Source organism: Bactrocera tryoni, unplaced genomic scaffold (genome assembly GCF_016617805.1).
Source record: "Bactrocera tryoni isolate S06 unplaced genomic scaffold, CSIRO_BtryS06_freeze2 scaffold_11, whole genome shotgun sequence".
NCBI lineage: Eukaryota > Metazoa > Arthropoda > Insecta > Diptera > Tephritidae > Bactrocera > Bactrocera tryoni.
Window position 1 is genome coordinate 20,609,749 of NW_024395824.1, and position 10,847 is coordinate 20,620,595.

At 36.5% G+C, this 10,847-nt stretch overlaps 1 pseudogene; it reads right to left on the minus strand.

The window, feature by feature from the left end:
• Positions 1–7,870: 7,870 nt before the first annotated feature.
• Positions 7,871–10,348, minus strand: LOC120779851 (annotated as a pseudogene).
• Positions 10,349–10,847: the final 499 nt, after the last annotated feature.

Below are 10,847 nucleotides of genomic sequence, written 5' to 3' on the forward strand. Positions count from 1 at the left end.
TATTTCATATTGTTAATTTAAGTTCTGTCGGGAGGATGATGTTGAGAAATGTCAACATTTAAACTTATCGCATTATTTGCTTATTATCTGTAGCTAACATATTTGTTCTGTTATGTTTTTATAAATATGTTTTATTCTTAAATTAACAAAAACAATAATAAACATTTTTAATTTCCATTTTTTTTTTCCAAAAAACCTTTTGTTGCGGAAATGCGACATGGCATTAATGCTCTTTGAATACATTCTTAACTTAAGAAATATGGATATTATTGAAACAATTAATTTTTAGGTAAAATCATATATCTCAGAACCTGCTCTACTGATTTCAACCAAAATCGGTACGTATCATTCTACTAACATCCTAATATCATAGTGCGAAAATGGCGGACTAAAACCACGCTTCCCATATAACACAATTATAAATTCTATCTAACTCTTTTCTTTCCAGTTCACAAATCAAGAAGCAATTAATATAAAGAGATAAAATCTTGCACCACTAATGCTTATTGTATGTCACTTTGTTACCAAAAAATGTCTAAATTCAATAAAAATATTAGGAGCACAGTACCCATAGTTTACTTTTTACTGCCTGTGAGATATATAGCTGAAATTCAAGAATAATCTTTTCCTGTCAATGGTGTGGCTATGTGTGAAAAATATGTTTACATTTTAAGGTATTTGCCTGGCTTTGATTTTTATTAGTTGCAAGAGCATAAAATGTTCCGTTACACTCGAACTTAGCCCTTTCTTACTTGTTTTTTTTTGTATTCAACACTTGGTTCTAGAGTGAATCGCCTACTTTAACACTTTGTTGATAATTTTAAAATTTTTTATTTATTCTTCAAAATCTATATCGTCCCTCTCAAAGTAATCCCCCTTGGCCCCTATACACTTGTGCCGACGTTTTATCCAATCCGCGAAACAGTTGTAAAAGTCATTTTCCGGAATACCCTGCAATGAGCGTAGCGATTTACGTTTGTAATTGACTCAAATGTCAAGAATCGATTCTTAATCGACTTCGACTACTGAAGATCGATTCCGAAAAATCGATTATTTTACGAGAAAACTCGATTTTCGAGTAGAATCGGAATCGAGTTTACAATCCCTACTGGCAGCCATCGCGTGCACATATAATAACCTCCGCACAATAACCACCACAAAAAAAAAATATTTTTTTCCATGTTATTTATATGGAAAACAGAAAATTTGAAAGAGGCACCTCTTAATATTAATACTAAGAGCTCATCTTTTGAGTGACTTTTTATACCCTGAACAGGGTATATTAAGTTTGTCACGAAGTTTGTAACACCCAGAAGGAAGCGTCGGAGACCCTATAAAGTATATATATAAATGATCAGTATGTTGAGCTGAGTCGATTTAGCCATGTCCGTCTGTCCGTCTGTCTGTATATATACGAACTAGTCCCTCAGTTTTTAAGATATCCTTTTGAAATTTTGCAAACGTCATTTTCTCTTCAAGAAGCTGCTTATTTGTCGGAACGGCTGATATCGGACCACTATTCCATATAGCTGCCATATAAACTGAACGATCGGAATCAAGTTCTTGTATGGAAAACTTTCACATTTGTTAATGTATCTTCACCAAATTTGGTATAGATTATTATCTCAGGAAACAATGTAATCTCCAAAGAAATTGGTCAGATCGGTTAACTATAGCATATAGTTACCATACAAACTGAACGATCGGAATCAAGTTCTTGTATGGAAAACTTTCACATTTGACAACGTATCTTCACCAAATTTGGTATAGATTATTATCTAAGGAAACAATGTGACCTCCGAAGAAATTGGTGAGATCGGTTAACTATAGCATATAGCTACCATACAAACTGAACGATCGGAATCAAGTTCTTGTATGGAAAACTTTTGCATTTGACAAGATATATTTACGAAATTTGGTATAAATTATTTTCTAAGGCACCAATGTAATCTGTGAAGGGTATATTAGCTTCGGTGCAGCCGAAGTTAACGTTTTTTCTTGTTTTTTACACATTTCGAAAGTTTTGAGCCTGTTTTTCAGTTGAAAAAAAAGGTTGCTTCAAAATGGCAGACCCTAATATATATGTAAATAAATAATACTCATACACTGACCGACATATTCGTCAAAAGGTTTGTTAGAAAAACGCAAATCATTATACACATATAATATTGGGTAGTCGAAAAAGTCTTTTCGTATTTTGTCAGTATATGTCATTTATAGTATCTCAAGTGCTACCAATCACATCGTGTCATACACAGAAGAAATTCTAAGCTTCACTTAAATTAAAATCGGAAAATTAAAAAAAGCTAAAGCTGTTCAAAAGTTAGTGAAAATAATGAAAAAATCGCTATATTTGGAAATATTTGTATAGAAAAGGGAAGAATGTAGCCACCAATGAAATTTGTGAAGTTTACGGAGGCGATGCTGTATCAGTTCGTGTAGCACAACAATGGTTCGCTTGCTTCCGTTCTGGAAATTTCGAAATTTCGATTTACACTGATGAAAGGCTTACACTGATGGAATAATGTCTCTAGCGGAAAAATGACAAAAAGTGGTCAACCAACATGGTACATAGTTATTTATTTATTTATTAGTATAATATAAATATAAAAATTATTAGTTGAAGTTTGATAAGAAATACGAATATACTTTTTCGACGGCCCAATATATAGGGGGGTAGTATCGATCCAATTTTATCTATTTTTACCTTTACTGCATATTGTTAATATGCCACTTACGAATTAAATGTTTCCTGAGGCTCATTAAGGTACCATCACCAACCGTATGGAGTAAATTCACACATAATATTGTTATATGGGGGCTAGGTCAAGTTTTCACCAAATTTTATTAATTTTAGGCACAAAGATTTATCGTTATCATTAAAACACGCTCTACTAATTTCATGGAAATTACTCACATATTGGCCGATATGACCGCATATGGTATATAGTCATCTGGAATATCAGTGGAATGTCATATACCGAATTTGGTTGAAATCGGTTAATTGGGTCTCGAAATACACGCTTTTACGTAGAAATGAGCGGGGACATGCCTCTCAATACTATCTTGGGGGTAAAATTTAATGTCTCTGGCGTATTTAGTTATTGTCTTGTCGCGCCCTAAGTAGTTCCTAACTGTACCGTTATGAGAGTGAGCGGGGTCACCATCTTATTTCATCCATTTTTGCACCATCGGTAGAAGTTTTATAAATATTTGCGCAAGGAAAAACCAATTGTTGTATCTAAAGTTGTTTCAGAGATATGTAAACTAAACTCAGTAGACAGCGGGACTATGTCCACCTTTTCAAAAATTTTTCCCACAGGAGCACCTCGGTACTGCGATACCTTGCGCCAAAATACATTTTTATATCATTATGTAGTGCTTAGTTATGGCACTTTATAAATTTTCGATTAATGGCGTTTTGTGAGCGTGGCAGTGGTCCGATTTCGGCTATCTACGAACTCATACTTTTGTTACCATGGAATGCGTATACCAAGTTTCATGAAAATATCTCAATTTTGACTCAAGTTACAGCTTGCTCGGACAAACGGACAGATAGGCAGTCAGCCGCATTATTGTTCATGCATGTATCGGGTGATTTTTTAAGAGCTTGATAACTTTTTTTAAAAAAAAAACGCATAAAATTTGCAAAATCTCATCGGTTCTTTATTTGAAACGTTAGATTGGTTCATGACATTTACTTTTTGAAGATAATTTCATTTAAATGTTGACCGCGGCTGCGTCTTAGGTGGTCCATTCGGAAAGTCCAATTTTGGGCAACTTTTTCGAGCATTTCGGCCGGAATAGCCCGAATTTCTTCGGAAATGTTGTCTTCCAAAGCTGGAATAGTTGCTGGCTTATTTCTGTAGACTTTAGACTTGACGTAGCCCCACAAAAAATAGTCTAAATGCGTTAAATCGCATGATCTTGGTGGCCAACTTACGGGTCCATTTCTTGAGATGAATTGTTCTCCGAAGTTTTCCCTCAAAATGGCCATAGAATCGCGAGCTGTGTGGCATGTAGCGCCATCTTGTTGAAACCACATGTCAACCAAGATGCTAACAAACTTTTTGTTGCCAAAAATGGAAGAACTGAACTTGGTTGACATGTGGTTTCAACAAGATGGCGCTACATGCCACACAGCTCGCGATTCTATGGCCATTTTGAGGGAAAACTTCGGAGAACAATTCATCTCAAGAAATGGACCCGTAAGTTGGCCACCAAGATCATGCGATTTAACGCATTTAGACTATTTTTTGTGGGGCTACGTCAAGTCTAAAGTCTACAGAAATAAGCCAGCAACTATTCCAGCTTTGGAAGACAACATTTCCGAAGAAATTCGGGCTATTCCGGCCGAAATGCTCGAAAAAGTTGCCCAAAATTGAACTTTCCGAATGGACCACCTAAGACGCAGCCGCGGTCAACATTTAAATGAAATTATCTTCAAAAAGTAAATGTCATGAACCAATCTAACGTTTCAAATAAAGAACCGATGAGATTTTGCAAATTTTATGCGTTTTTTTTTTTTAAAAAGTTATCAAGCTCTTAAAAAATCACCCGATATAACCCTATATATATGTATATATCTGGATTAGTTTTAGGTGATACGCACAGAGGAAAACGAAACTATTATAAATCTGTAGCAATATGTTGCAAGAGTATACAAAATACAGATCATGACACATTAAAAACGGTCAAGACAACACCTAGAAATAAAGGTTTAGGTTGTGACTGCGAATAGACATGCTTATTTTTGCTCCGTATTCTTAATTATATTTTGTATTAATGGCGTGTGTCTGCGGCCATAGAGTTGATCGTGATCTGCCCATGATCAGCTGTCAAAAATAAAATAGGGGTATTCAGACCGAAGCCTGTTAATTTGGTAATTCGTTAGTTGATACTTCGTAAAAAGGCTTAACTGTGAACATTCTTTTTGTTCTACCTCTGTAGTATGATAAATTTTTTTCCGAAACAGCTGATTCAATTTTATTAAAGAGTAAAAATGCCTCAACAATGCGCAAAATCAAAAATTGTCAGTTATTTAATTGAAAATTATGTGGAGCATATCAAATTAATTACTGGTAAGTACTTTAAATTGATGTACAGAAGAGCAGGAGAACAGCTGATGTGATATTACCGAGTAACGAAACAATTATCAAGCTTGCCAGATGGATAGTTCGTTACTCGGAAGAACGATAGTCTGTTAATTTTACAAAAACAAAGTACATGTAAAAAACTACCGAATAACGACCAACTAATTAACAAGGCTGGTCTGAATACCCCTAATAAATTCTTTCATTTCCCTTGTGTTTATTTATCACAAGCTGATGTTGGATTTTTTGCTAAACTCGAAGGCGCTCATATTAATACAACAACTGTGTGATGATTGAAATTTCTTATTCGTAAGCTGAACGAATTGTAGTCGGAGATCTGCAATGTGCAAAACAAATTATCCGACAACGGCAAATTCTCTGAATCAGTTTCTAAGGCTCTCTCTGCTGCCTCATCTGCTGCCAAATCTACTCTAACTGCTACGACTGTTGTTGGTACAAATGCTTCTATAACAGTGGTCGGCATTTCATAGCAAAATTTTGCAAACTAATAGCAGAACCAGTGAAAATCGCTACTGCCTTCCTTCCTTTTCCTTCCTCATCGGCAAAATGTGTGAACAGTGAAGAACGTGGTAAAAACGCAGAAATCAGCCATCTTTGTTTGTTTTCATTTGAACAATGTTGCCATTGCTCAATACGCATATGTAGTTTTGTACACATCTATGTTTCCAATTAAAATTTTTATAAAATAAAATATCAAAACTGAAAACAAACTTTTAAAAACAATTTATATATTTATAAATAATAGCATTCGACTCTGATTTTGAGTTATTTTAAGAAAATTTCCAACATATTGAACAGATTGAATTACAAAAGTTGATAAATACTACAGTATATCGATATTGGCAATCCTGCGTTGTGAGAGAGCAATCAGCTGCCACGTTTCTGCGGCAAAAATCCAAATGCACTGAATTCTCACGTCATTCCACGTCAAAGAGAGAAGGAGTAGCGTTTTTCACTGTTCAGTTACATTGCGCGCCCATAAGATAGGTCGTGCCAGCTGACGCGGGCCACGATTTTACGTTTTTCAAAGTGTAAACACAATGGCTACGACAGACTGCAAACTACATCTGTCAAATATTAAAATACACACGTTCTTATGGGCAGTGTTATTTTGACAGCTGCACGACTACACGACTGCAGGCCGACAGTTGTCGTTCTCGCTAACTTCAATATCCTCCTATTTTTGCCAACGACAGTATGACGACAGTAGAGTTGACAGTAGAATGGAAGATAGAAAGAGGAGGTAGAATGGTGATGCCACTAATATGTAAAATGTAAAATTATTCACAGCTCTAACAAACTTGATGCTATTTTACAAATAAAAGCATAAAATAGCTATATTATAGCTCTATTATAGCATTTGTAATAACAAGTGATAATTTAAAGCAAAAATATTTACCTATTTACTTATTTTTTGCATAAAAAATTTCACTTTGAACAAAATATTAAAATTTCATTGAAGTGAAAGGTATTAGTATGGCCACAACGAAATTGTGTACATGCAAAATGGACAACTGCGTTGTTTTGTGTACATGCCGGCCATTGTGTTGTTGTTGCTTCTCAAAATGTACATGTAGTAAGATGAACAACGACGTTTTCAGTTCACTGTCGTGCCGCTGCAGTCTGTCGTAGCCATTGTGTTTACACTTTCACTGGTTATGCTATTACGCTCTATCGTTCAATCGTTGTCGAGCCAGCAACGAATTAACAACACGCAAGACTATAGCCCGGGTCCCACTATCGGCGCAAGGTACCAATTTTCGGCGTATTTCATGTACCGATAATGTGACCGCATTAAATATTATGAAATGCGACAATCATGGCCGATATTGGGCCTACAATGCACAACCAAAATCGACCCAGTTGCGCCGATAATGTGAACGCTATAATGTTTGATAAAGAGCAATAAAAATTGAAAAATGCGCAGATTTTTATCGGGCACTTGAGCACCGATCGAATACGCCAATCACCACCAATATCTCAGCAAATTTTTAAGTATTAATTTGAAATTTTTTTCAATAATCTTTAAATTCGAAAGTTGAAAAAATTTCTCCAATCAGCACCAATATCTCAATATTTCTCAGCAAATTTTTAAGTATTAATTTGTTATATAATCTTTATCAATAATTTTTAAATTTTAAAGTTGAAAAAAATCCACATTAATCGTCATGATTTTTGAATTGATTCTCGATTCCAATCGAAAAAACAAAATAGACAAAAAGATCGAGTCGAAGGTCTTTGATTAATCGATCTTCGACATCTCTACTGGTTGCAAACATATGTAAATAACACACATGTTCGGTAAGTTGCATACAATAAAATTAAAATGCATTATTATATGAAGTAATTAATTAATAATTTTTAGAAATGAATTCAGACGAAATTTTTGAAGGTATTATGGACAATGTGATTGACGAAACCATTTCTTCCACACCCAGCAAAACAAAAAGACGAAAAAAACCACAAATAGTGTCATCATGGACAAATGAAAGCACAACGAATTTGATACAGGTCATTGAAATGCACAATTGTATTTGGGAATATTCCTGCCCAGAATATAAAGATCGCGCCAGAAGAGAAAAAGCTTGGAATAACATCGCGGAGAAATTTCCAACCCAAGAAGTTGACGGATGCAAAGCAAAATGGGCGAATATAAAAACGGCATTTTCAAATGTAAAGAAAAAAATGACAACTAAATCAGGCCAAGCGGCCGGTAAAGCTTTGCCACATTGGCCGTTTTGGTCAGCTATGCAATTCTACTGTTTGCATGATCGCTGCAAGAGTAGTTCGTCTGTCTCAACACTAGATGTGGATGCAGATGTAACGCCACCACCAACAGCTGCCCGAAGTGACACAAAATCCAAACCCTCTGCATCTGATGAATCAGTGACAACAGATGCAATGGAGAGCGCAATACAATTTTTAAATAAAGAAGAAGACCACTGGCATGGAGTGGGCGTGTATCTTGCACTGCAAATGCGTGAACTTCTTCTTCTTAATTGGCGTAGACACCGCTAACGCGATTATAGCCGAGTTAACAACAGCGCGCCAGTTGTTTCTCCTTTTCGCTACGTGGCGCCAATTGGATATTCCAAGCGTAGCCAGGTCCTTTTCCACTTGGTCCTTCCAACGGAGTGGAGGTCTTCCTCTTCCTCTGCTTCCCCCGGCGGGTACAGCGTCGAATATTTTCAGAGCTGGAGTGTTTTCATCCATTCGGACAACATGACCTAGCCAGCGTAGCCGCTGTCTTTTAACTCGCTGAACTATGTCAATGTCGTCGTATATCTCGTACAGCTCATCGTTCCATCGAATGCGATATTCGCCGTGGCCTACGCGCAAAGGACCATAAATCTTTCGCAGAACTTTTCTCTCGAAAACTCGCAACGTTGACTCATCAGTTGTTGACATCGTCCAAGCCTCTGCGCCACATACCAGGACGGGAATTATGAGTGACTTATAGAGTTTAGCTTTTGTTCGTCGAGAGAGAACTTTACTTTTCAATTGCCTACTCAGTCCGAAGTAGCACCTGTTGGCAAGAGCAATCCTGCGTTGGATTTCCAGGCTGACATTGTTGGTGGTGTTTATCGTTATCCTTATTTCGTTTGCCATGGTCGTCATCAAAAGAGGGGTTTCTCATCCGAGGTTGTTTGTCGCTTTTCATTGGGATAGGCTTTTTACGTGGCGGGTCCCAAACCCAGCGCACAACCCTATGCAGGGGATGTTTCGCCTTCTCACTTTAGCTCACCTTCGAACGGATGTTCTTAGGCTACCCAGAGGATACTTGGTCAAAGACCGGAAGTCGTGAGCTGCTTGAATCATATGTAAAAGAATCGTTTCTGGCCACTCCCAAGTGAATGGCGATCAGAGAACTTTCCTCACTTGCGTGAACTTCTACACATGACCCCATCCTCCAAAATCAAAAAGAAATAAAAGAGCAGTAAATAAACTTCACGCGGAATTAATTCAAGTAGCTATGAATGCTGTTTTGCAACAAGATGAGGAAAATTTATCATAATATGTTGATTTATAAATAAAAAAAATACAATTTATTTTAAGATTATGAAAAGTGCATATATTGTGTTAAGTGTCTGCTTGGTTATATAAATTTAAACTGCCATGGCAATTCGCCGTCTGGTGACATGAAATAGTTTTCAAATTCTTCACGGATAGTTTTTGCTTCGTTGCTTATGTAGGAAATTGATATATCCTCTGTGGCGCTTTCAAAGGTAGGTATGGAAATATTAACGCGTGCACCTTCAATAATATTTCCATCCTCAGTGCAGCTATCTACCAATCCAGTAGCATAACTTATATTTTTTGTCATTAAAAAATTGTGTAATGCGCAACATGCTAACGTCACTCTCGTTGTTTTGTTTGGATTCGGCTTTATTGGTCGTGAAAAGATTTCGAAGCGCTTCATCATGATTCCAAATGCGTTCTCGACTATTCTCCTAGCCCTTGATAACCTATAGTTAAAAATACGTTTGCTACCAGATAAAATGCGACCAGGATACGGCTTCATCAAATAATTTTTCATTTTAAATGCATCGTCTGCCACTAAAACAAAAGGTACATTCATTTCGCGACCTAATAAATGACGAGGAGGTGGTAAATTTAGAGAATCCGTATCGAGTTCATGCTGCAGAGAATATTTACTGAAAACACCACCATCTGAAATACGCCCGTTGCAGCCGACGTCAATATACAAATATTTATAACTGGCATCAACAACTGCCACAAGCACTATGCTGTGAGTTCCTTTGTAGTTGTAAAACGTACTTCCTGATTTTGCTGGTGCGATCATGACCACATGCTTGCCGTCAACTGCTCCTATGCAGTTAGGAAAGTTAAATAATAAATCGAATTTCGAAGCAACTTCAGCCCATTCTTCTTTTGTTGAAGGTATCTAAATAAGGGGAAATATGAAATATATACATATGGATTTGGTAAAGCATGTGTTCCTACCTTCAGGTAAGTATTTCTAAGTTGACTGTAAATCGCATCACAAACTTCAGGAACAAATTTTGAGATAGTGTTTGGGGCAATACGGAAGAAGGTGAAAGGCTTTTGTAGCTATCGCCCGTGGCCAAAAAGCGGAGAGTGCAGACCAAACGATGACTTGCTGGAATAGCTTCACGAAAACATGTATCTCTTTTTTTAATCAGTGGGGAAATTAGCTGCAGTAACTCATTAAAATTGTTTTCGTTCATTCGCACGTAATTTTTAAAAAGAAACTTTTGATTATCAACTTCTCGAAATTCACGTAAAGTCGTTTCTTATGCACCATTAGTATTTCTTCTTTCCAGCCAATTTCTCACCCAGATACTACGCTGTTTAAGATTTGTTTTACGTTTTTGATTTTTCTTTTTCAGCTTTAATGTTGCAATGGTAAGCAGAGCAACTGCAACTTTTTTCTTCTTCAAAAAATCCATGTTTTAAAATAAATAAAAACTTTTACTGCAAACAGCTGATTGAGCACAACAGTGTGACCGTGTTGCGCCGATTATCGTAGCAGAATATTTAACGCCGATATGCGCCGATAAAAAATGGCACAATATGCGCCGATAATGTGACTACTAAAAATTGACTCAATTTTGTTTTGGCATTTTGCGCCGATGTAGACCAATAAAAATCGGTACAAATTGTGCTACTTGCGCCGATAGTGGGACCCGGGCTTATAGCGCAAAACCAAATATGCCAAAACATTGCTGTTCCCGCTTCTACTGTTAATGA